Raw genomic sequence first — 27833 nt, 5'->3', positions numbered from 1 at the left:
CCTGGCAGCTGCATATTATGGCCGCGTCCGGCGCACTCGCCAGATACGTTGGCCAATGACGTGCGGCCACTTATGCAAACCAGAGCGGCAAGAGTACAACCGCAGTAACGCACCAAAGCACGCGCTTTCGGACTGATAGTGATACTAAACACTGGTAAAGAAAATAATTACGAGGTCAAATTTTATCCCATCTTTACAAGCTTCGCATTGCACTTGACCATTCTTTCGATCAATACAACTCGCAAAGTTCATTTGCAACACGCATGCTGCCTGTATTGCTAGCGGGCCCACGCTCGTCGATATCCAAATTTCTTGACATTCATTTCCTTAAAAAAAGAAGGAAATAAAAGTTATGCAGCCAAGCAAGCAGCTACAACTTCATTATTCAAAAACCTTATTTTTTCCAACATTGTGCGTAACAGTGTTAATAAACACCTAATGACAAAATAAATTTTTTGATATATGTGGCAATAACCTCTTCAGACACCAATTAATCCTGTCCATTGGGAACTTATACGTTCTTAAACCAGTTGCACCTTTTCGGGTGTATATTTGCTCCACGACGATTATCATCTGGCTTGCGTTTCCTTTCTTGAAAACGCTTCGCTCATTACTTTCCTGTCGAGAATGCGCTATGTCACGGTGATAAGGAGAAAACATAATTTCGTTACGCGAAAACTCAAAAGAAATCTATTGTTTCAGCGTTTCACCATTCATAGACCGGCCACGGCGTCCGCCATTTGCGCGTGCCGGCACCCGAGGGTCTTGGGGGCCACGGAGCGGCGCGCCCGGTTCCTTGCAATACCTCCAGATGGCGCTCGTCTCCGCCCCATCGCGGGCAGTGCAAGAGGCCGCGTTTCTTCCAGAGAGCCCGCCTTCGTGCACAGCGTTTCCCGGTAAACATTACGATTACACACGCTCTGGTTGCCGGGAAGCGTGAGAAGCAGTCAGGGATCTCTGAATGCTATCGGCGTTCCACTTAAAGGGCCCCTGACGAGGTCTGGCCATTTTGAGCTGACAAGCGCAGAACATACATTGCGTGATAACGATCGTGTCTGCAAAGTATTACAATTCGCTACGCGCCGCGGAAAGATCTGAAATTTCAAACTGAACGCCGTTTTTTCTTCTCCTCGCGACCGCCGCGCTCCAAGCCGGAGGATGACGTGCTCGCGCTCCTACACCTACGTACTCGAGTCCGCAGTGTGACGTCGCGCGTGGTGACACGCGACTTCGAGAATTATTCTAGGCACGTCTGTTATGTGTGTGATCTATTGCTTGAATTGACGAATTGAAGTTTGGAGAAATAATAAAACACACAAACGGAATGTCTGTGTGCTTTTTTTGCTTCACTTCGCACCGAAGCAAGAGAGACGTATACTTCTGCTCCGTCTGCTTGTTCCCACGGTCGTGCGGTCACGTGCGCTGGTACTGAAACTGCCATTTTCTAGTGTTCCAGCGCGTGATCATGCTCTGCGATCCGCTTGTTCTGCATCAGTATTCGTGTAGCACTGAATTATAGCGCTACTCATGGGTCCTTGTGCACAGCGCGCAAAATCTTGTGCTGCGCGAAACAGCTCGCGCGCAACGCCGGCAGCGGATAAACCAGCGGAAGTGCGCATAGCAGAAAAAGAAAAAGCGAGGAGAAAGAAAAGTGAAGGTGGGGCCCGTGACATTGTGTCACGCGATCTTCGAGGTCCGGCATGGGAGCGAAGGCTAGACGGGGGAGTGGAGTGGGAGTCTTGATACTCAGTGGAGCCCGCCTGCTGAAATCATGGGTTTGCGGCACTGAAATCTCTGCTATTAATGAGCAGACTTCAAAATTTTTTGTGGCAAAATGCTCCCTAGAGGACACGTAACAATTTTCAGCGTATAGCCAAAATTTGCTGTGGAGTCTGGTGAGGGGCTCTTTAAAGGCGAAGCTTAAGCGTCCGCCATCTTTATTTTTTTTTTCGTTCCGATTTTCGTTTCGGTTCGAAAACGGTCCAGTTCCGGTTCAACTCCGGAGTAATATGATAACGGTTCAAGCCTGTTCGAACGTACCAGTTCCGAGTTCTTTTGCATAACCGAATAATATTTATAAGAAAACAGCACAAATTTAGTTTGCACAAAAACACGACGCTGCTGCTAAGCTGTACTGAAAGAACGCACCTGTTGTCTTTAGGCCACACGTAATTACAAAATAATTATGCACATACAATACAAATGCAGGAATATATGTTAGGCGAAGCTTTATTAAGGGAGAGAGAGGAGAATATATTGAACAAACGCAGAGTCCCAGCCTGCTGGGAAAATGAAAGAGCAGAAACATAGGGAACTCAGGATTAAGGATGAAGTTCATTAACACTTTTTTCAGTGAACAGCCTGTGGTTAAGCGGCGCTAACAAAATCATTGTCTGCCGTTGGCAATCATACTTGGAACAAGCAAAAAGTACATCCGGTCCACTGTCTCGGTTACTTTGCACGCATCACAGTCTGGCGAGTCCGCACCAGACGGATTTGCCATGCAAATATTGTTGCGTTAACACAACACTCAGTCTGCCCTCCGACGCAATACTGTCAAATGCCGTTAATGCGATCCTGACGGAAGCGACGAAATTGATAGAATTAACCGGAGGGTCTAATTAAAGAAGACAGATTCACCCGGTTCACCCTAATAGACGCTAAATAATGGTTTGGCTTGGCTCCGTATATTATTTTTAAACAGGTGGCGCTAAAGCGATGAACGCGACGATCGAGCCACATCGAGCCCTGAATGGGTGCTTCCGTTCTGCCCGTGCGGTCTTCGCCTGTGTCTGTAGCTGTGGAGAAGTGATTGTAGCTGTTTGATGTCGTTAAATGTGAGAGCTTGTGGCGAAGTGATTGAGTATGGCCGTAGTAGTTCTGCCCATGTAGTGTTTTGCGGACTTCACCTGTGCCTGTGACTGATCGTGTTGCCCAATAGCAATGTGGAAAGCGACGTGGTTTGTGTGGATGTCATCGCAGCGTTTGCCAGCTCCTGGGTGGCCCCTGTGCCAGTTATTGATGATGTCGCCCAGTAGCTTTGTGGAAGTGGATGTACCTTGTGTGGATTTCGTTGCCGCTTGTGACTGCCTTAATTATAGGTGGTCACGTACGCTGCCTTTTGAAGCGCGTCCGAGCGCGAGAAACTTCACCGATTTTTTTGTAAACAACGTGGACGTCTCGAAATGTTAGCTAGAAAATCAACCAGCAGCAAGCCAAGTCTGTATTTTGTGGTTTTTCGAGCTTATGCTCGTGCGAGCAGCAGAAGGACAAAAGGTCCGTTACATAATGTCAGTTCCATAAAATCAGCTTTGCCGCAATACAGTCATGTTATGCAGAGAAACATACGTAATGTATTGTAAAGTATATGAAAAAGTAGGCAGGGACCACTGCGTTAATGGGGCGATTTTCTTGTATTATGGTCATGGCCGTGCGCGAACAAGGAAAAATCACGGTCGAAGCGCATGGCACAAACCTTGCCAATGCTTCAATTGAAAAAAAAAAAAAAATAGCGAATTGGAGTGGGTGATGCCAAAAACAAAGCCTTGAATTTTGTATTATCAAAGCAGTTCCGAGAATATTCAATCATATTCCAAGCTCCTGCATTATTTATGATTGTTTAATGTATATGCATATATTATGCACCAGCCTTAGCACCAATTCTAATGTGCTTTAATGATGTAAGTTTAATAACACTTGGCAAATATATAATTTGTGCTGTATGGTGTTGTGCTGTTTATAAGCTGCTGCTTTCATGTGGTAATGTGTACATTGGCTGGAAGAGTTGATGCATCTTCCTTATAGAACTCATTGAAAGCTGAACCACCTGTCAAGCCATCATTGTTCTTGCGGTTGTACACCAGATTTCACAAACATGGGGATAGTTATAATATAGAAAGAGTATCTGAGGCTTAACATATCCAGATGCATGCACAGAAGTGTGGGAGTCGACCATCTATCTCTCTAACTCAATTTGAATGTGCATACTTGAGTAACATGTAACACTTGTTGGGTGTCAGGTTTCTTTTATTGTTAGCCTAGTTTGTGTTTTTTCTCCCATTGGTAGGTTTTAGTGTGTGTTGCTGTGTACGTATATAATTGCTTCCGGAGTGGCTTTCTTGTTGCTGATAAATTTAGAGGAGGCAGCATTCTTCATTTTGTGCATCAGACAGCAAGTGAGCATGTTTCAAAGGATGTTGGATTTTGTTGCCATAAGCAACAAAAAGGCATAAGCATATAGACTACTTGCTGTAGGTGCTCTTTATAGCATTAAGGATATTATCATGCTGATAACTCTGTGCACATTGATCAGAAAGATCACATCATGTCTGACATGTCTTCTTGCCACCATGAAATCTTGTCAGGTGCATAACACGGGACATACACCACAGATCTTGGCCAGCCATTCTGATTTGTGGTCTCGACCTCCTACCACTGAGCAGACTGGTCCAAGAGACAAAACATGCAACTTTTATCTGATTAAATGTTGTGTATGTTGCACAAAATTAGATGTCAGGTGTTATTGTTGACACAGGTACATATCTGTGAGCCTCATAAACTAATGTCAAAATAAAGAGAATAATACCCATGAAATGCACTCTTGGTAGGATCGCAGGACCATTCTCTTGCAGAGTTAAATAACAACCATGCAGCAGTATCATGATATCAAGCTGAACAATAATTTACTCCAAGAATAGGATTCTTCGTGCAACATTGCACTGATAGTCTTGATATACAATACCCATTGCTAACAGAAGGCCTTCCAAATTATGCATGACAGGAGGGCATATTTTAGGAAGCAAGAATGAAAACGGAGCCGGTTAAATATGAAAGTTGTGAATGCAACTCTGCAGAAGTTAGAAAAATGAACCAAACAGAATAGTTTAAAAGTAAGTGGTTTAGAGACAAAAGGCCGTTTTATTCCATGCCAGAAAAGCAAGCAGAGGTTGAAATGCTTTTCACATACATACCTTCAAGGTGCATGTACAGGGTCTGTCCTGAAAGTAATGTCAGTAAAGCGATTAAAAATCATTTATTGAATTTGTTGTTACAAAAAGTTTTAAAATCTTCAAAATACTCTCCTTTTGCGTCAAAACATCGGCTCCAGCAAGACATCCAGCTCTCGAATGCATTGCGGTAATCCTCCTCCAAAATAGCCTTTAATACTGTGGTGCTAGCTGCTTTAATCACGTCTGCTGTCCCAAAATGATTGCCTTTCAGGGGTGTTTTGAGGCATGGAAAAAGAAAAAAGTCGGGGAGGGGGGAGCCAAGCCCGGGCTGTACGGGGGCTGGGGGATCGTTGGCCCCACTGCTTTAACCAGGTAGTCGGTGATGATGAAGGCACTGTGGGCCAGCACATTATCGTGGTGCAACTTCCAGTTGTGTGCAATGTCCAGCCGGATATGTTGAACCCTGCGTTTCAGTCTTTCGAGGACATCCACATAAAATTTGGAGTTCACAGTGGTTCCAGGTTCTTCAAACTCATGACGAACCAGTCTGTGGATGTCAAGAAAAAACAATGAGCATGATCTTGATCTTTGATTTGCTCATCCTGGCTTTCTTCTGGGGAGGGGTCGAGTGTGTGTGCCACTCAGATGATTGCCTTTTGGTCTCCAGGTCATATTCGAATACCCAAGTCTCGTCTTCTGCAATGACGTTGTCCAAAAATTTTCGCTCACGTTTGCGCATGTTGAGATTTTCTTGGCATGTTTCAACGCGGCGTGACTTTTCGTTGTCAGTGAGCACTTTTGGAACCATTTTTGTGCATGCCTTCCGCATGCCGATATCGTTTGTAAAAATTTCATGAACTTGAGTTTTCGGAACGTTTAACGTGTCGGCCATTAAACGAACACTTAATCGTTGGTCTGAGTTCAACAGTTCCCTCGCTCGTGTCACATTGTCAGTCGTAGTGGTCATGGATGGCCATCCAGCGCAGCCCTTGTCGTCACCCTCTTCCTGGCCTTCCAAAAGGCCTTGTGCCACCGAAACACTTGCCGATCTGACCGGGCATGTTCTTTATAAGCAGTCTTGAGCATAGTAACAGTTTTCGCAGCGGTATTGCCAAGTTTCACACAAAACTTGATCGCAAATCTTTGTTCTAATGAGCGCTGAATTTTCACTTGCACAAGAATAAAAAACACCTCTCACGGACAGGCCCGTCCAACACTCTCCGATGTTCGGAGCACACTGAGTGACTGACTGCTGCTTAGCTGGATTCCGTCACTACTAGTTTCAACAAGTTAGACCGCTCTGACATACAGTCACATCACAATAAATTTACTGACATTACTTTCAGGACAGACCCTGTATGTGGTGATAAACAAGCTTTTTAGATATAAGTCAGAAATTGGTCAGTGGTGTCTGGCTTCTCTTGTTCCCTGGCCCTGGATGGTGAATACAAAGTGTGTGTATATATATATATATATATATATATATATATATATATATATACTTGATTGTACACAATATATAATTGTGTACAATCAAGCATAGAATCATTGCCTTCTACCTGAGCTAACGTATGGGGCAGAAACTTGGAGGTTTCTTGGAGACAAAAAAGGGCATTCTGTTGTCATGTGGGAAAGCACTTATAAGCAAAGGCGGACACGGCGACGCAACATCGCGGTTCGCTGAACTGCGCTGCCGATGCACGGGTAACACAACGCAGATTCTGTACTGCCAGAGCTCACGGAGGCCAAAGCCGCACTACCACTACTCACGGCTTTCCGCCAAGTAACACAGAACCTACAACCAACACACAAGCTACGCAAGCACAATGACATGAGGAATGTTGAATAACGCGCGGTCCAGAGAACGATCAAGCCGAGATCGAACACGCCACAGTGCCATTCGGCGGCCTCTGGCGCCTTCTCAAAAATCTGTAAACGATCGCGCGGCAGCAGCGAACCCCACTTGGGGTCGTCTGCTGCCACGTGCGTGCACCCAGCGTCGGCCAAACGATCCTGTCCCTAGGTACCTAAGATAAGGTCACGTGATGGATTTTTGTACGACATTTTTAGACGCACGCCCAACGCGGCGGCGCTCTAGCTGTACTAGCGGTATGCTATCGGCATAGAGTTATTGTATCAAACTCTATGGCTAGCGGTTCCCACTTTTTCGGGCCAGGTGCTCCTCTAGAGTTGGTTAAATTAACAGTATGGTTCCTGCAATCAAACAAAACAAACAATTAGTACAATTTCTGGTTAGAAACACTTTATTGAAGCTTTTACGTTATCACACACTCTTTACCAGTCTGCCTGAACAAACCGGTGACAAGAAAATAACGGCAAGAGTGACTAGTTAAATGTCAAAACATAAAAAAGAAAGGAAAAAGAGGAGTGACATTTGAAAGACCGCCTTTACAGAGCCAGTTTGGCTGAGGTCGGGCATGGCCGAGCCCCATATTAAGCCTCCTGACAAGCGCGTCCACGTCGACGGTGGACCCCGGCGCAGGCGGGGTATGCTGATCCTGGGAGGCCCAGAACTGGCTGGCCTGGGGAGGCTGGGTTGGGGCGGCCCGGGGCTCAACGGCCCTGGGCTCGCCCAGTTGGGGTGCCAGGTCCCGTTCTCTCGTTGTTATCTTCGTCCCACTTTCCAATCCCGGAATTATGCCTTGTTTTCGGCATGGGGGGCATTTCCATTTCTGGGTACTGCCCAGGCACGTATCGCTGTGCAGAAGGTCGATGACCGATCTGGGCAGTTGGCGAGGTGCCTCTGGTAGTCCTCGGCATTCGCGGTTCAGTTCCCGTTCTCTGGTTGTTACCTTGGTCCCACTTTCCAATCCCGGAATGGGGTACTTAGGCCTTGTTTTCAGTATGGGGGCATTTCCATTTCTGGGTACGGCCCAGGCACGTATCGCTGTGCAGAAGGTCGATGACTGGTCTGGGCAGTTGGCGAGGTGCCTCTGGTAGTCCTCGGCGTTCGCGGTTCGCGGGCGCCATGTGATCAGTGGCAAGGCTTCGGCACCGGGCGTGTTCTCTGCGGCACTTCGTGATGTGCAAGTTGAGCCTTCCTCTTTTCACTTTGTGGGAAGGGTTGTAGGGGCACTTCACCAGGTCATTTAGCACGCCGTTGTATGTGGCCATATCGTGCGACGCGAGCAGAAGCGTTTTCACGGATTGAGGCGCGCAGGGGTCCTGGCAGCTGCATATTATGGCCGCGTCCGGCGCACTCGCCAGATACGTTGGCCAATGACGTGCGGCCACTTATGCAAACCAGAGCGGCAAGAGTACAACCGCAGTAACGCACCAAAGCACGCGCTTTCGGACTGATAGTGATACTAAACACTGGTAAAGAAAATAATTACGAGGTCAAATTTTATCCCATCTTTACAAGCTTCACATTGCACTTGACCGTTCTTTCGATCAATACAACTCGCAAAGTTCATTTGCAACACGCATGCTGCCTGTATTGCTAGCGGGCCCACGCTCGTCGATATCCAAATTTCTTGACATTCATTTCCTTAAAAAAAGAAGGAAATAAAAGTTATGCAGCCAAGCAAGCAGCTACAACTTCATTATTCAAAAACCTTATTTTTTCCAACATTGTGCGTAACAGTGTTAATAAACACCTAATGACAAAATAAATTTTTTGATATATGTGGCAATAACCTCTTCAGACACCAATTAATCCTGTCCATTGGGAACTTATACGTTCTTAAACCAGTTGCACCTTTTCGGGTGTATATTTGCTCCACGACGATTATCATCTGGCTTGCGTTTCCTTTCTTGAAAACGCTTCGCTCATTACTTTCCTGTCGAGAATGCGCTATGTCACGGTGATAAGGAGAAAACATAATTTCGTTACGCGAAAACTCAAAAGAAATCTATTGTTTCAGCGTTTCACCATTCATAGACCGGCCACGGCGTCCGCCATTTGCGCGTGCCGGCACCCGAGGGTCTTGGGGGCCACGGAGCGGCGCGCCCGGTTCCTTGCAATACCTCCAGATGGCGCTCGTCTCCGCCCCATCGCGGGCAGTGCAAGAGGCCGCGTTTCTTCCAGAGAGCCCGCCTTCGTGCACAGCGTTTCCCGGTAAACATTACGATTACACACGCTCTGGTTGCCGGGAAGCGTGAGAAGCAGTCAGGGATCTCTGAATGCTATCGGCGTTCCACTTAAAGGGCCCCTGACGAGGTCTGGCCATTTTGAGCTGACAAGCGCAGAACATACATTGCGTGATAACGATCGTGTCTGCAAAGTATTACAATTCGCTACGCGCCGCGGAAAGATCTGAAATTTCAAACTGAACGCCGTTTTTTCTTCTCCTCGCGACCGCCGCGCTCCAAGCCGGAGGATGACGTGCTCGCGCTCCTACACCTACGTACTCGAGTCCGCAGTGTGACGTCGCGCGTGGTGACACGCGACTTCGAGAATTATTCTAGGCACGTCTGTTATGTGTGTGATCTATTGCTTGAATTGACGAATTGAAGTTTGGAGAAATAATAAAACACACAAACGGAATGTCTGTGTGCTTTTTTTGCTTCACTTCGCACCGAAGCAAGAGAGACGTATACTTCTGCTCCGTCTGCTTGTTCCCACGGTCGTGCGGTCACGTGCGCTGGTACTGAAACTGCCATTTTCTAGTGTTCCAGCGCGTGATCATGCTCTGCGATCCGCTTGTTCTGCATCAGTATTCGTGTAGCACTGAATTATAGCGCTACTCATGGGTCCTTGTGCACAGCGCGCAAAATCTTGTGCTGCGCGAAACAGCTCGCGCGCAACGCCGGCAGCGGATAAACCAGCGGAAGTGCGCATAGCAGAAAAAGAAAAAGCGAGGAGAAAGAAAAGTGAAGGTGGGGCCCGTGACATTGTGTCACGCGATCTTCGAGGTCCGGCATGGGAGCGAAGGCTAGACGGGGGAGTGGAGTGGGAGTCTTGATACTCAGTGGAGCCCGCCTGCTGAAATCATGGGTTTGCGGCACTGAAATCTCTGCTATTAATGAGCAGACTTCAAAATTTTTTGTGGCAAAATGCTCCCTAGAGGACACGTAACAATTTTCAGCGTATAGCCAAAATTTGCTGTGGAGTCTGGTGAGGGGCTCTTTAAAGGTGAAGCTTAAGCGTCCGCCATCTTTATTTTTTTTTTCGTTCCGATTTTCGTTTCGGTTCGAAAACGGTCCAGTTCCGGTTCAACTCCGGAGTAATATGATAACGGTTCAAGCCTGTTCGAACGTACCAGTTCCGAGTTCTTTTGCATAACCGAATAATATTTATAAGAAAGCAGCACAAATTTAGTTTGCACAAAAACACGACGCTGCTGCTAAGCTGTACTGAAAGAACGCACCTGTTGTCTTTAGGCCACACGTAATTACAAAATAATTATGCACATACAATACAAATGCAGGAATATATGTTAGGCGAAGCTTTATTAAGGGAGAGAGAGGAGAATATATTGAACAAACGCAGAGTCCCAGCCTGCTGGGAAAATGAAAGAGCAGAAACATAGGGAACTCAGGATTAAGGATGAAGTTCATTAACACTTTTTTCAGTGAACAGCCTGTGGTTAAGCGGCGCTAACAAAATCATTGTCTGCCGTTGGCAATCATACTTGGAACAAGCAAAAAGTACATCCGGTCCACTGTCTCGGTTACTTTGCACGCATCACAGTCTGGCGAGTCCGCACCAGACGGATTTGCCATGCAAATATTGTTGCGTTAACACAACACTCAGTCTGCCCTCCGACGCAATACTGTCAAATGCCGTTAATGCGATCCTGACGGAAGCGACGAAATTGATAGAATTAACCGGAGGGTCTAATTAAAGAAGACAGATTCACCCGGTTCACCCTAATAGACGCTAAATAATGGTTTGGCTTGGCTCCGTATATTATTTTTAAACAGGTGGCGCTAAAGCGATGAACGCGACGATCGAGCCACATCGAGCCCTGAATGGGTGCTTCCGTTCTGCCCGTGCGGTCTTCGCCTGTGTCTGTAGCTGTGGAGAAGTGATTGTAGCTGTTTGATGTCGTTAAATGTGAGAGCTTGTGGCGAAGTGATTGAGTATGGCCGTAGTAGTTCTGCCCATGTAGTGTTTTGCGGACTTCACCTGTGCCTGTGACTGATCGTGTTGCCCAATAGCAATGTGGAAAGCGACGTGGTTTGTGTGGATGTCATCGCAGCGTTTGCCAGCTCCTGGGTGGCCCCTGTGCCAGTTATTGATGATGTCGCCCAGTAGCTTTGTGGAAGTGGATGTACCTTGTGTGGATTTCGTTGCCGCTTGTGACTGCCTTAATTATAGGTGGTCACGTACGCTGCCTTTTGAAGCGCGTCCGAGCGCGAGAAACTTCACCGATTTTTTTGTAAACAACGTGGACGTCTCGAAATGTTAGCTAGAAAATCAACCAGCAGCAAGCCAAGTCTGTATTTTGTGGTTTTTCGAGCTTATGCTCGTGCGAGCAGCAGAAGGACAAAAGGTCCGTTACATAATGTCAGTTCCATAAAATCAGCTTTGCCGCAATACAGTCATGTTATGCAGAGAAACATACGTAATGTATTGTAAAGTATATGAAAAAGTAGGCAGGGACCACTGCGTTAATGGGGCGATTTTCTTGTATTATGGTCATGGCCGTGCGCGAACAAGGAAAAATCACGGTCGAAGCGCATGGCACAAACCTTGCCAATGCTTCAATTGAAAAAAAAAAAAAAATAGCGAATTGGAGTGGGTGATGCCAAAAACAAAGCCTTGAATTTTGTATTATCAAAGCAGTTCCGAGAATATTCAATCATATTCCAAGCTCCTGCATTATTTATGATTGTTTAATGTATATGCATATATTATGCACCAGCCTTAGCACCAATTCTAATGTGCTTTAATGATGTAAGTTTAATAACACTTGGCAAATATATAATTTGTGCTGTATGGTGTTGTGCTGTTTATAAGCTGCTGCTTTCATGTGGTAATGTGTACATTGGCTGGAAGAGTTGATGCATCTTCCTTATAGAACTCATTGAAAGCTGAACCACCTGTCAAGCCATCATTGTTCTTGCGGTTGTACACCAGATTTCACAAACATGGGGATAGTTATAATATAGAAAGAGTATCTGAGGCTTAACATATCCAGATGCATGCACAGAAGTGTGGGAGTCGACCATCTATCTCTCTAACTCAATTTGAATGTGCATACTTGAGTAACATGTAACACTTGTTGGGTGTCAGGTTTCTTTTATTGTTAGCCTAGTTTGTGTTTTTTCTCCCATTGGTAGGTTTTAGTGTGTGTTGCTGTGTACGTATATAATTGCTTCCGGAGTGGCTTTCTTGTTGCTGATAAATTTAGAGGAGGCAGCATTCTTCATTTTGTGCATCAGACAGCAAGTGAGCATGTTTCAAAGGATGTTGGATTTTGTTGCCATAAGCAACAAAAAGGCATAAGCATATAGACTACTTGCTGTAGGTGCTCTTTATAGCATTAAGGATATTATCATGCTGATAACTCTGTGCACATTGATCAGAAAGATCACATCATGTCTGACATGTCTTCTTGCCACCATGAAATCTTGTCAGGTGCATAACACGGGACATACACCACAGATCTTGGCCAGCCATTCTGATTTGTGGTCTCGACCTCCTACCACTGAGCAGACTGGTCCAAGAGACAAAACATGCAACTTTTATCTGATTAAATGTTGTGTATGTTGCACAAAATTAGATGTCAGGTGTTATTGTTGACACAGGTACATATCTGTGAGCCTCATAAACTAATGTCAAAATAAAGAGAATAATACCCATGAAATGCACTCTTGGTAGGATCGCAGGACCATTCTCTTGCAGAGTTAAATAACAACCATGCAGCAGTATCATGATATCAAGCTGAACAATAATTTACTCCAAGAATAGGATTCTTCGTGCAACATTGCACTGATAGTCTTGATATACAATACCCATTGCTAACAGAAGGCCTTCCAAATTATGCATGACAGGAGGGCATATTTTAGGAAGCAAGAATGAAAACGGAGCCGGTTAAATATGAAAGTTGTGAATGCAACTCTGCAGAAGTTAGAAAAATGAACCAAACAGAATAGTTTAAAAGTAAGTGGTTTAGAGACAAAAGGCCGTTTTATTCCATGCCAGAAAAGCAAGCAGAGGTTGAAATGCTTTTCACATACATACCTTCAAGGTGCATGTACAGGGTCTGTCCTGAAAGTAATGTCAGTAAAGCGATTAAAAATCATTTATTGAATTTGTTGTTACAAAAAGTTTTAAAATCTTCAAAATACTCTCCTTTTGCGTCAAAACATCGGCTCCAGCAAGACATCCAGCTCTCGAATGCATTGCGGTAATCCTCCTCCAAAATAGCCTTTAATACTGTGGTGCTAGCTGCTTTAATCACGTCTGCTGTCCCAAAATGATTGCCTTTCAGGGGTGTTTTGAGGCATGGAAAAAGAAAAAAGTCGGGGAGGGGGGAGCCAAGCCCGGGCTGTACGGGGGCTGGGGGATCGTTGGCCCCACTGCTTTAACCAGGTAGTCGGTGATGATGAAGGCACTGTGGGCCAGCACATTATCGTGGTGCAACTTCCAGTTGTGTGCAATGTCCAGCCGGATATGTTGAACCCTGCGTTTCAGTCTTTCGAGGACATCCACATAAAATTTGGAGTTCACAGTGGTTCCAGGTTCTTCAAACTCATGACGAACCAGTCTGTGGATGTCAAGAAAAAACAATGAGCATGATCTTGATCTTTGATTTGCTCATCCTGGCTTTCTTCTGGGGAGGGGTCGAGTGTGTGTGCCACTCAGATGATTGCCTTTTGGTCTCCAGGTCATATTCGAATACCCAAGTCTCGTCTTCTGCAATGACGTTGTCCAAAAATTTTCGCTCACGTTTGCGCATGTTGAGATTTTCTTGGCATGTTTCAACGCGGCGTGACTTTTCGTTGTCAGTGAGCACTTTTGGAACCATTTTTGTGCATGCCTTCCGCATGCCGATATCGTTTGTAAAAATTTCATGAACTTGAGTTTTCGGAACGTTTAACGTGTCGGCCATTAAACGAACACTTAATCGTTGGTCTGAGTTCAACAGTTCCCTCGCTCGTGTCACATTGTCAGTCGTAGTGGTCATGGATGGCCATCCAGCGCAGCCCTTGTCGTCACCCTCTTCCTGGCCTTCCAAAAGGCCTTGTGCCACCGAAACACTTGCCGATCTGACCGGGCATGTTCTTTATAAGCAGTCTTGAGCATAGTAACAGTTTTCGCAGCGGTATTGCCAAGTTTCACACAAAACTTGATCGCAAATCTTTGTTCTAATGAGCGCTGAATTTTCACTTGCACAAGAATAAAAAACACCTCTCACGGACAGGCCCGTCCAACACTCTCCGATGTTCGGAGCACACTGAGTGACTGACTGCTGCTTAGCTGGATTCCGTCACTACTAGTTTCAACAAGTTAGACCGCTCTGACATACAGTCACATCACAATAAATTTACTGACATTACTTTCAGGACAGACCCTGTATGTGGTGATAAACAAGCTTTTTAGATATAAGTCAGAAATTGGTCAGTGGTGTCTGGCTTCTCTTGTTCCCTGGCCCTGGATGGTGAATACAAAGTGTGTGTATATATATATATATATATATATATATATATATACTTGATTGTACACAATATATAATTGTGTACAATCAAGCATAGAATCATTGCCTTCTACCTGAGCTAACGTATGGGGCAGAAACTTGGAGGTTTCTTGGAGACAAAAAAGGGCATTCTGTTGTCATGTGGGAAAGCACTTATAAGCAAAGGCGGACACGGCGACGCAACATCGCGGTTCGCTGAACTGCGCTGCCGATGCACGGGTAACACAACGCAGATTCTGTACTGCCAGAGCTCACGGAGGCCAAAGCCGCACTACCACTACTCACGGCTTTCCGCCAAGTAACACAGAACCTACAACCAACACACAAGCTACGCAAGCACAATCACATGAGGAATGTTGAATAACGCGCGGTCCAGAGAACGATCAAGCCGAGATCGAACACGCCACAGTGCCATTCGGCGGCCTCTGGCGCCTTCTCAAAAATCTGTAAACGATCGCGCGGCAGCAGCGAACCCCACTTGGGGTCGTCTGCTGCCACGTGCGTGCACCCAGCGTCGGCCAAACGATCCTGTCCCTAGGTACCTAAGATAAGGTCACGTGATGGATTTTTGTACGACATTTTTAGACGCACGCCCAACGCGGCGGCGCTCTAGCTGTACTAGCGGTATGCTATCGGCATAGAGTTATTGTATCAAACTCTATGGCTAGCGGTTCCCACTTTTTCGGGCCAGGTGCTCCTCTAGAGTTGGTTAAATTAACAGTATGGTTCCTGCAATCAAACAAAACAAACAATTAGTACAATTTCTGGTTAGAAACACTTTATTGAAGCTTTTACGTTATCACACACTCTTTACCAGTCTGCCTGAACAAACCGGTGACAAGAAAATAACGGCAAGAGTGACTAGTTAAATGTCAAAACATAAAAAAGAAAGGAAAAAGAGGAGTGACATTTGAAAGACCGCCTTTACAGAGCCAGTTTGGCTGAGGTCGGGCATGGCCGAGCCCCATATTAAGCCTCCTGACAAGCGCGTCCACGTCGACGGTGGACCCCGGCGCAGGCGGGGTATGCTGATCCTGGGAGGCCCAGAACTGGCTGGCCTGGGGAGGCTGGGTTGGGGCGGCCCGGGGCTCAACGGCCCTGGGCTCGCCCAGTTGGGGTGCCAGGTCCCGTTCTCTCGTTGTTATCTTCGTCCCACTTTCCAATCCCGGAATTATGCCTTGTTTTCGGCATGGGGGGCATTTCCATTTCTGGGTACTGCCCAGGCACGTATCGCTGTGCAGAAGGTCGATGACCGATCTGGGCAGTTGGCGAGGTGCCTCTGGTAGTCCTCGGCATTCGCGGTTCAGGTCCCGTTCTCTGGTTGTTACCTTGGTCCCACTTTCCAATCCCGGAATGGGGTACTTAGGCCTTGTTTTCAGTATGGGGGCATTTCCATTTCTGGGTACGGCCCAGGCACGTATCGCTGTGCAGAAGGTCGATGACTGGTCTGGGCAGTTGGCGAGGTGCCTCTGGTAGTCCTCGGCGTTCGCGGTTCGCGGGCGCCATGTGATCAGTGGCAAGGCTTCGGCACCGGGCGTGTTCTCTGCGGCACTTCGTGATGTGCAAGTTGAGCCTTCCTCTTTTCACTTTGTGGGAAGGGTTGTAGGGGCACTTCACCAGGTCATTTAGCACGCCGTTGTATGTGGCCATATCGTGCGACGCGAGCAGAAGCGTTTTCACGGATTGAGGCGCGCAGGGGTCCTGGCAGCTGCATATTATGGCCGCGTCCGGCGCACTCGCCAGATACGTTGGCCAATGACGTGCGGCCACTTATGCAAACCAGAGCGGCAAGAGTACAACCGCAGTAACGCACCAAAGCACGCGCTTTCGGACTGATAGTGATACTAAACACTGGTAAAGAAAATAATTACGAGGTCAAATTTTATCCCATCTTTACAAGCTTCACATTGCACTTGACCGTTCTTTCGATCAATACAACTCGCAAAGTTCATTTGCAACACGCATGCTGCCTGTATTGCTAGCGGGCCCACGCTCGTCGATATCCAAATTTCTTGACATTCATTTCCTTAAAAAAAGAAGGAAATAAAAGTTATGCAGCCAAGCAAGCAGCTACAACTTCATTATTCAAAAACCTTATTTTTTCCAACATTGTGCGTAACAGTGTTAATAAACACCTAATGACAAAATAAATTTTTTGATATATGTGGCAATAACCTCTTCAGACACCAATTAATCCTGTCCATTGGGAACTTATACGTTCTTAAACCAGTTGCACCTTTTCGGGTGTATATTTGCTCCACGACGATTATCATCTGGCTTGCGTTTCCTTTCTTGAAAACGCTTCGCTCATTACTTTCCTGTCGAGAATGCGCTATGTCACGGTGATAAGGAGAAAACATAATTTCGTTACGCGAAAACTCAAAAGAAATCTATTGTTTCAGCGTTTCACCATTCATAGACCGGCCACGGCGTCCGCCATTTGCGCGTGCCGGCACCCGAGGGTCTTGGGGGCCACGGAGCGGCGCGCCCGGTTCCTTGCAATACCTCCAGATGGCGCTCGTCTCCGCCCCATCGCGGGCAGTGCAAGAGGCCGCGTTTCTTCCAGAGAGCCCGCCTTCGTGCACAGCGTTTCCCGGTAAACATTACGATTACACACGCTCTGGTTGCCGGGAAGCGTGAGAAGCAGTCAGGGATCTCTGAATGCTATCGGCGTTCCACTTAAAGGGCCCCTGACGAGGTCTGGCCATTTTGAGCTGACAAGCGCAGAACATACATTGCGTGATAACGATCGTGTCTGCAAAGTATTACAATTCGCTACGCGCCGCGGAAAGATCTGAAATTTCAAACTGAACGCCGTTTTTTCTTCTCCTCGCGACCGCCGCGCTCCAAGCCGGAGGATGACGTGCTCGCGCTCCTACACCTACGTACTCGAGTCCGCAGTGTGACGTCGCGCGTGGTGACACGCGACTTCGAGAATTATTCTAGGCACGTCTGTTATGTGTGTGATCTATTGCTTGAATTGACGAATTGAAGTTTGGAGAAATAATAAAACACACAAACGGAATGTCTGTGTGCTTTTTTTGCTTCACTTCGCACCGAAGCAAGAGAGACGTATACTTCTGCTCCGTCTGCTTGTTCCCACGGTCGTGCGGTCACGTGCGCTGGTACTGAAACTGCCATTTTCTAGTGTTCCAGCGCGTGATCATGCTCTGCGATCCGCTTGTTCTGCATCAGTATTCGTGTAGCACTGAATTATAGCGCTACTCATGGGTCCTTGTGCACAGCGCGCAAAATCTTGTGCTGCGCGAAACAGCTCGCGCGCAACGCCGGCAGCGGATAAACCAGCGGAAGTGCGCATAGCAGAAAAAGAAAAAGCGAGGAGAAAGAAAAGTGAAGGTGGGGCCCGTGACATTGTGTCACGCGATCTTCGAGGTCCGGCATGGGAGCGAAGGCTAGACGGGGGAGTGGAGTGGGAGTCTTGATACTCAGTGGAGCCCGCCTGCTGAAATCATGGGTTTGCGGCACTGAAATCTCTGCTATTAATGAGCAGACTTCAAAATTTTTTGTGGCAAAATGCTCCCTAGAGGACACGTAACAATTTTCAGCGTATAGCCAAAATTTGCTGTGGAGTCTGGTGAGGGGCTCTTTAAAGGCGAAGCTTAAGCGTCCGCCATCTTTATTTTTTTTTTCGTTCCGATTTTCGTTTCGGTTCGAAAACGGTCCAGTTCCGGTTCAACTCCGGAGTAATATGATAACGGTTCAAGCCTGTTCGAACGTACCAGTTCCGAGTTCTTTTGCATAACCGAATAATATTTATAAGAAAACAGCACAAATTTAGTTTGCACAAAAACACGACGCTGCTGCTAAGCTGTACTGAAAGAACGCACCTGTTGTCTTTAGGCCACACGTAATTACAAAATAATTATGCACATACAATACAAATGCAGGAATATATGTTAGGCGAAGCTTTATTAAGGGAGAGAGAGGAGAATATATTGAACAAACGCAGAGTCCCAGCCTGCTGGGAAAATGAAAGAGCAGAAACATAGGGAACTCAGGATTAAGGATGAAGTTCATTAACACTTTTTTCAGTGAACAGCCTGTGGTTAAGCGGCGCTAACAAAATCATTGTCTGCCGTTGGCAATCATACTTGGAACAAGCAAAAAGTACATCCGGTCCACTGTCTCGGTTACTTTGCACGCATCACAGTCTGGCGAGTCCGCACCAGACGGATTTGCCATGCAAATATTGTTGCGTTAACACAACACTCAGTCTGCCCTCCGACGCAATACTGTCAAATGCCGTTAATGCGATCCTGACGGAAGCGACGAAATTGATAGAATTAACCGGAGGGTCTAATTAAAGAAGACAGATTCACCCGGTTCACCCTAATAGACGCTAAATAATGGTTTGGCTTGGCTCCGTATATTATTTTTAAACAGGTGGCGCTAAAGCGATGAACGCGACGATCGAGCCACATCGAGCCCTGAATGGGTGCTTCCGTTCTGCCCGTGCGGTCTTCGCCTGTGTCTGTAGCTGTGGAGAAGTGATTGTAGCTGTTTGATGTCGTTAAATGTGAGAGCTTGTGGCGAAGTGATTGAGTATGGCCGTAGTAGTTCTGCCCATGTAGTGTTTTGCGGACTTCACCTGTGCCTGTGACTGATCGTGTTGCCCAATAGCAATGTGGAAAGCGACGTGGTTTGTGTGGATGTCATCGCAGCGTTTGCCAGCTCCTGGGTGGCCCCTGTGCCAGTTATTGATGATGTCGCCCAGTAGCTTTGTGGAAGTGGATGTACCTTGTGTGGATTTCGTTGCCGCTTGTGACTGCCTTAATTATAGGTGGTCACGTACGCTGCCTTTTGAAGCGCGTCCGAGCGCGAGAAACTTCACCGATTTTTTTGTAAACAACGTGGACGTCTCGAAATGTGAGCTAGAAAATCAACCAGCAGCAAGCCAAGTCTGTATTTTGTGGTTTTTCGAGCTTATGCTCGTGCGAGCAGCAGAAGGACAAAAGGTCCGTTACATAATGTCAGTTCCATAAAATCAGCTTTGCCGCAATACAGTCATGTTATGCAGAGAAACATACGTAATGTATTGTAAAGTATATGAAAAAGTAGGCAGGGACCACTGCGTTAATGGGGCGATTTTCTTGTATTATGGTCATGGCCGTGCGCGAACAAGGAAAAATCACGGTCGAAGCGCATGGCACAAACCTTGCCAATGCTTCAATTGAAAAAAAAAAAAAATAGCGAATTGGAGTGGGTGATGCCAAAAACAAAGCCTTGAATTTTGTATTATCAAAGCAGTTCCGAGAATATTCAATCATATTCCAAGCTCCTGCATTATTTATGATTGTTTAATGTATATGCATATATTATGCACCAGCCTTAGCACCAATTCTAATGTGCTTTAATGATGTAAGTTTAATAACACTTGGCAAATATATAATTTGTGCTGTATGGTGTTGTGCTGTTTATAAGCTGCTGCTTTCATGTGGTAATGTGTACATTGGCTGGAAGAGTTGATGCATCTTCCTTATAGAACTCATTGAAAGCTGAACCACCTGTCAAGCCATCATTGTTCTTGCGGTTGTACACCAGATTTCACAAACATGGGGATAGTTATAATATAGAAAGAGTATCTGAGGCTTAACATATCCAGATGCATGCACAGAAGTGTGGGAGTCGACCATCTATCTCTCTAACTCAATTTGAATGTGCATACTTGAGTAACATGTAACACTTGTTGGGTGTCAGGTTTCTTTTATTGTTAGCCTAGTTTGTGTTTTTTCTCCCATTGGTAGGTTTTAGTGTGTGTTGCTGTGTATGTATATAATTGCTTCCGGAGTGGCTTTCTTGTTGCTGATAAATTTAGAGAAGGCAGCATTCTTCATTTTGTGCATCAGACAGCAAGTGAGCATGTTTCAAAGGATGTTGGATTTTGTTGCCATAAGCAACAAAAAGGCATAAGCATATAGACTACTTGCTGTAGGTGCTCTTTATAGCATTAAGGATATTATCATGCTGATAACTCTGTGCACATTGATCAGAAAGATCACATCATGTCTGACATGTCTTCTTGCCACCATGAAATCTTGTCAGGTGCATAACACGGGACATACACCACAGATCTTGGCCAGCCATTCTGATTTGTGGTCTCGACCTCCTACCACTGAGCAGACTGGTCCAAGAGACAAAACATGCAACTTTTATCTGATTAAATGTTGTGTATGTTGCACAAAATTAGATGTCAGGTGTTATTGTTGACACAGGTACATATCTGTGAGCCTCATAAACTAATGTCAAAATAAAGAGAATAATACCCATGAAATGCACTCTTGGTAGGATCGCAGGACCATTCTCTTGCAGAGTTAAATAACAACCATGCAGCAGTATCATGATATCAAGCTGAACAATAATTTACTCCAAGAATAGGATTCTTCGTGCAACATTGCACTGATAGTCTTGATATACAATACCCATTGCTAACAGAAGGCCTTCCAAATTATGCATGACAGGAGGGCATATTTTAGGAAGCAAGAATGAAAACGGAGCCGGTTAAATATGAAAGTTGTGAATGCAACTCTGCAGAAGTTAGAAAAATGAACCAAACAGAATAGTTTAAAAGTAAGTGGTTTAGAGACAAAAGGCCGTTTTATTCCATGCCAGAAAAGCAAGCAGAGGTTGAAATGCTTTTCACATACATACCTTCAAGGTGCATGTACAGGGTCTGTCCTGAAAGTAATGTCAGTAAAGCGATTAAAAATCATTTATTGAATTTGTTGTTACAAAAAGTTTTAAAATCTTCAAAATACTCTCCTTTTGCGTCAAAACATCGGCTCCAGCAAGACATCCAGCTCTCGAATGCATTGTGGTAATCCTCCTCCAAAATAGCCTTTAATACTGTGGTGCTAGCTGCTTTAATCACGTCTGCTGTCCCAAAATGATTGCCTTTCAGGGGTGTTTTGAGGCATGGAAAAAGAAAAAAGTCGGGGAGGGGGGAGCCAAGCCCGGGCTGTACGGGGGCTGGGGGATCGTTGGCCCCACTGCTTTAACCAGGTAGTCGGTGATGATGAAGGCACTGTGGGCCAGCACATTATCGTGGTGCAACTTCCGGTTGTGTGCAATGTCCAGCCGGATATGTTGAACCCTGCGTTTCAGTCTTTCGAGGACATCCACATAAAATTTGGAGTTCACAGTGGTTCCAGGTTCTTCAAACTCATGACGAACCAGTCTGTGGATGTCAAGAAAAAACAATGAGCATGATCTTGATCTTTGATTTGCTCATCCTGGCTTTCTTCTGGGGAGGGGTCGAGTGTGTGTGCCACTCAGATGATTGCCTTTTGGTCTCCAGGTCATATTCGAATACCCAAGTCTCGTCTTCTGCAATGACGTTGTCCAAAAATTTTCGCTCACGTTTGCGCATGTTGAGATTTTCTTGGCATGTTTCAACGCGGCGTGACTTTTCGTTGTCAGTGAGCACTTTTGGAACCATTTTTGTGCATGCCTTCCGCATGCCGATATCGTTTGTAAAAATTTCATGAACTTGAGTTTTCGGAACGTTTAACGTGTCGGCCATTAAACGAACACTTAATCGTTGGTCTGAGTTCAACAGTTCCCTCGCTCGTGTCACATTGTCAGTCGTAGTGGTCATGGATGGCCATCCAGCGCAGCCCTTGTCGTCACCCTCTTCCTGGCCTTCCAAAAGGCCTTGTGCCACCGAAACACTTGCCGATCTGACCGGGCATGTTCTTTATAAGCAGTCTTGAGCATAGTAACAGTTTTCGCAGCGGTATTGCCAAGTTTCACACAAAACTTGATCGCAAATCTTTGTTCTAATGAGCGCTGAATTTTCACTTGCACAAGAATAAAAAACAGCTCTCACGGACAGGCCCGTCCAACACTCTCCGATGTTCGGAGCACACTGAGTGACTGACTGCTGCTTAGCTGGATTCCGTCACTACTAGTTTCAACAAGTTAGACCGCTCTGACATACAGTCACATCACAATAAATTTACTGACATTACTTTCAGGACAGACCCTGTATGTGGTGATAAACAAGCTTTTTAGATATAAGTCAGAAATTGGTCAGTGGTGTCTGGCTTCTCTTGTTCCCTGGCCCTGGATGGTGAATACAAAGTGTGTGTATATATATATATATATATATATATATATACTTGATTGTACACAATATATAATTGTGTACAATCAAGCATAGAATCATTGCCTTCTACCTGAGCTAACGTATGGGGCAGAAACTTGGAGGTTTCTTGGAGACAAAAAAGGGCATTCTGTTGTCATGTGGGAAAGCACTTATAAGCAAAGGCGGACACGGCGACGCAACATCGCGGTTCGCTGAACTGCGCTGCCGATGCACGGGTAACACAACGCAGATTCTGTACTGCCAGAGCTCACGGAGGCCAAAGCCGCACTACCACTACTCACGGCTTTCCGCCAAGTAACACAGAACCTACAACCAACACACAAGCTACGCAAGCACAATCACATGAGGAATGTTGAATAACGCGCGGTCCAGAGAACGATCAAGCCGAGATCGAACACGCCACAGTGCCATTCGGCGGCCTCTGGCGCCTTCTCAAAAATCTGTAAACGATCGCGCGGCAGCAGCGAACCCCACTTGGGGTCGTCTGCTGCCACGTGCGTGCACCCAGCGTCGGCCAAACGATCCTGTCCCTAGGTACCTAAGATAAGGTCACGTGATGGATTTTTGTACGACATTTTTAGACGCACGCCCAACGCGGCGGCGCTCTAGCTGTACTAGCGGTATGCTATCGGCATAGAGTTATTGTATCAAACTCTATGGCTAGCGGTTCCCACTTTTTCGGGCCAGGTGCTCCTCTAGAGTTGGTTAAATTAACAGTATGGTTCCTGCAATCAAACAAAACAAACAATTAGTACAATTTCTGGTTAGAAACACTTTATTGAAGCTTTTACGTTATCACACACTCTTTACCAGTCTGCCTGAACAAACCGGTGACAAGAAAATAACGGCAAGAGTGACTAGTTAAATGTCAAAACATAAAAAAGAAAGGAAAAAGAGGAGTGACATTTGAAAGACCGCCTTTACAGAGCCAGTTTGGCTGAGGTCGGGCATGGCCGAGCCCCATATTAAGCCTCCTGACAAGCGCGTCCACGTCGACGGTGGACCCCGGCGCAGGCGGGGTATGCTGATCCTGGGAGGCCCAGAACTGGCTGGCCTGGGGAGGCTGGGTTGGGGCGGCCCGGGGCTCAACGGCCCTGGGCTCGCCCAGTTGGGGTGCCAGGTCCCGTTCTCTCGTTGTTATCTTCGTCCCACTTTCCAATCCCGGAATTATGCCTTGTTTTCGGCATGGGGGGCATTTCCATTTCTGGGTACTGCCCAGGCACGTATCGCTGTGCAGAAGGTCGATGACCGATCTGGGCAGTTGGCGAGGTGCCTCTGGTAGTCCTCGGCATTCGCGGTTCAGTTCCCGTTCTCTGGTTGTTACCTTGGTCCCACTTTCCAATCCCGGAATGGGGTACTTAGGCCTTGTTTTCAGTATGGGGGCATTTCCATTTCTGGGTACGGCCCAGGCACGTATCGCTGTGCAGAAGGTCGATGACTGGTCTGGGCAGTTGGCGAGGTGCCTCTGGTAGTCCTCGGCGTTCGCGGTTCGCGGGCGCCATGTGATCAGTGGCAAGGCTTCGGCACCGGGCGTGTTCTCTGCGGCACTTCGTGATGTGCAAGTTGAGCCTTCCTCTTTTCACTTTGTGGGAAGGGTTGTAGGGGCACTTCACCAGGTCATTTAGCACGCCGTTGTATGTGGCCATATCGTGCGACGCGAGCAGAAGCGTTTTCACGGATTGAGGCGCGCAGGGGTCCTGGCAGCTGCATATTATGGCCGCGTCCGGCGCACTCGCCAGATACGTTGGCCAATGACGTGCGGCCACTTATGCAAACCAGAGCGGCAAGAGTACAACCGCAGTAACGCACCAAAGCACGCGCTTTCGGACTGATAGTGATACTAAACACTGGTAAAGAAAATAATTACGAGGTCAAATTTTATCCCATCTTTACAAGCTTCACATTGCACTTGACCGTTCTTTCGATCAATACAACTCGCAAAGTTCATTTGCAACACGCATGCTGCCTGTATTGCTAGCGGGCCCACGCTCGTCGATATCCAAATTTCTTGACATTCATTTCCTTAAAAAAAGAAGGAAATAAAAGTTATGCAGCCAAGCAAGCAGCTACAACTTCATTATTCAAAAACCTTATTTTTTCCAACATTGTGCGTAACAGTGTTAATAAACACCTAATGACAAAATAAATTTTTTGATATATGTGGCAATAACCTCTTCAGACACCAATTAATCCTGTCCATTGGGAACTTATACGTTCTTAAACCAGTTGCACCTTTTCGGGTGTATATTTGCTCCACGACGATTATCATCTGGCTTGCGTTTCCTTTCTTGAAAACGCTTCGCTCATTACTTTCCTGTCGAGAATGCGCTATGTCACGGTGATAAGGAGAAAACATAATTTCGTTACGCGAAAACTCAAAAGAAATCTATTGTTTCAGCGTTTCACCATTCATAGACCGGCCACGGCGTCCGCCATTTGCGCGTGCCGGCACCCGAGGGTCTTGGGGGCCACGGAGCGGCGCGCCCGGTTCCTTGCAATACCTCCAGATGGCGCTCGTCTCCGCCCCATCGCGGGCAGTGCAAGAGGCCGCGTTTCTTCCAGAGAGCCCGCCTTCGTGCACAGCGTTTCCCGGTAAACATTACGATTACACACGCTCTGGTTGCCGGGAAGCGTGAGAAGCAGTCAGGGATCTCTGAATGCTATCGGCGTTCCACTTAAAGGGCCCCTGACGAGGTCTGGCCATTTTGAGCTGACAAGCGCAGAACATACATTGCGTGATAACGATCGTGTCTGCAAAGTATTACAATTCGCTACGCGCCGCGGAAAGATCTGAAATTTCAAACTGAACGCCGTTTTTTCTTCTCCTCGCGACCGCCGCGCTCCAAGCCGGAGGATGACGTGCTCGCGCTCCTACACCTACGTACTCGAGTCCGCAGTGTGACGTCGCGCGTGGTGACACGCGACTTCGAGAATTATTCTAGGCACGTCTGTTATGTGTGTGATCTATTGCTTGAATTGACGAATTGAAGTTTGGAGAAATAATAAAACACACAAACGGAATGTCTGTGTGCTTTTTTTGCTTCACTTCGCACCGAAGCAAGAGAGACGTATACTTCTGCTCCGTCTGCTTGTTCCCACGGTCGTGCGGTCACGTGCGCTGGTACTGAAACTGCCATTTTCTAGTGTTCCAGCGCGTGATCATGCTCTGCGATCCGCTTGTTCTGCATCAGTATTCGTGTAGCACTGAATTATAGCGCTACTCATGGGTCCTTGTGCACAGCGCGCAAAATCTTGTGCTGCGCGAAACAGCTCGCGCGCAACGCCGGCAGCGGATAAACCAGCGGAAGTGCGCATAGCAGAAAAAGAAAAAGCGAGGAGAAAGAAAAGTGAAGGTGGGGCCCGTGACATTGTGTCACGCGATCTTCGAGGTCCGGCATGGGAGCGAAGGCTAGACGGGGGAGTGGAGTGGGAGTCTTGATACTCAGTGGAGCCCGCCTGCTGAAATCATGGGTTTGCGGCACTGAAATCTCTGCTATTAATGAGCAGACTTCAAAATTTTTTGTGGCAAAATGCTCCCTAGAGGACACGTAACAATTTTCAGCGTATAGCCAAAATTTGCTGTGGAGTCTGGTGAGGGGCTCTTTAAAGGTGAAGCTTAAGCGTCCGCCATCTTTATTTTTTTTTTCGTTCCGATTTTCGTTTCGGTTCGAAAACGGTCCAGTTCCGGTTCAACTCCGGAGTAATATGATAACGGTTCAAGCCTGTTCGAACGTACCAGTTCCGAGTTCTTTTGCATAACCGAATAATATTTATAAGAAAACAGCACAAATTTAGTTTGCACAAAAACACGACGCTGCTGCTAAGCTGTACTGAAAGAACGCACCTGTTGTCTTTAGGCCACACGTAATTACAAAATAATTATGCACATACAATACAAATGCAGGAATATATGTTAGGCGAAGCTTTATTAAGGGAGAGAGAGGAGAATATATTGAACAAACGCAGAGTCCCAGCCTGCTGGGAAAATGAAAGAGCAGAAACATAGGGAACTCAGGATTAAGGATGAAGTTCATTAACACTTTTTTCAGTGAACAGCCTGTGGTTAAGCGGCGCTAACAAAATCATTGTCTGCCGTTGGCAATCATACTTGGAACAAGCAAAAAGTACATCCGGTCCACTGTCTCGGTTACTTTGCACGCATCACAGTCTGGCGAGTCCGCACCAGACGGATTTGCCATGCAAATATTGTTGCGTTAACACAACACTCAGTCTGCCCTCCGACGCAATACTGTCAAATGCCGTTAATGCGATCCTGACGGAAGCGACGAAATTGATAGAATTAACCGGAGGGTCTAATTAAAGAAGACAGATTCACCCGGTTCACCCTAATAGACGCTAAATAATGGTTTGGCTTGGCTCCGTATATTATTTTTAAACAGGTGGCGCTAAAGCGATGAACGCGACGATCGAGCCACATCGAGCCCTGAATGGGTGCTTCCGTTCTGCCCGTGCGGTCTTCGCCTGTGTCTGTAGCTGTGGAGAAGTGATTGTAGCTGTTTGATGTCGTTAAATGTGAGAGCTTGTGGCGAAGTGATTGAGTATGGCCGTAGTAGTTCTGCCCATGTAGTGTTTTGCGGACTTCACCTGTGCCTGTGACTGATCGTGTTGCCCAATAGCAATGTGGAAAGCGACGTGGTTTGTGTGGATGTCATCGCAGCGTTTGCCAGCTCCTGGGTGGCCCCTGTGCCAGTTATTGATGATGTCGCCCAGTAGCTTTGTGGAAGTGGATGTACCTTGTGTGGATTTCGTTGCCGCTTGTGACTGCCTTAATTATAGGTGGTCACGTACGCTGCCTTTTGAAGCGCGTCCGAGCGCGAGAAACTTCACCGATTTTTTTGTAAACAACGTGGACGTCTCGAAATGTTAGCTAGAAAATCAACCAGCAGCAAGCCAAGTCTGTATTTTGTGGTTTTTCGAGCTTATGCTCGTGCGAGCAGCAGAAGGACAAAAGGTCCGTTACATAATGTCAGTTCCATAAAATCAGCTTTGCCGCAATACAGTCATGTTATGCAGAGAAACATACGTAATGTATTGTAAAGTATATGAAAAAGTAGGCAGGGACCACTGCGTTAATGGGGCGATTTTCTTGTATTATGGTCATGGCCGTGCGCGAACAAGGAAAAATCA

At 46.5% G+C, this 27833-nt stretch overlaps 1 long non-coding RNA gene across 1 annotated transcript; it reads left to right on the top strand.

Moving 5' to 3' along the window:
* Window positions 1–238: 238 nt before the first annotated feature.
* LOC142565960 (uncharacterized) lies at window positions 239–26285 on the top strand. Its single transcript, XR_012824933.1, has 4 exons — window positions 239–896; window positions 8837–9030; window positions 16963–17156; window positions 25084–26285. It is a non-coding gene; the product is annotated as an uncharacterized LOC142565960 (long non-coding RNA).
* The last annotated feature ends 1548 nt before the right edge of the window (window positions 26286–27833 follow it).

Source organism: Dermacentor variabilis, unplaced genomic scaffold, assembly GCF_050947875.1.
Source record: "Dermacentor variabilis isolate Ectoservices unplaced genomic scaffold, ASM5094787v1 scaffold_12, whole genome shotgun sequence".
NCBI classification, from domain to species: domain Eukaryota; kingdom Metazoa; phylum Arthropoda; class Arachnida; order Ixodida; family Ixodidae; genus Dermacentor; species Dermacentor variabilis.
This window is presented reverse-complemented; position numbering and strand designations above follow the sequence as displayed.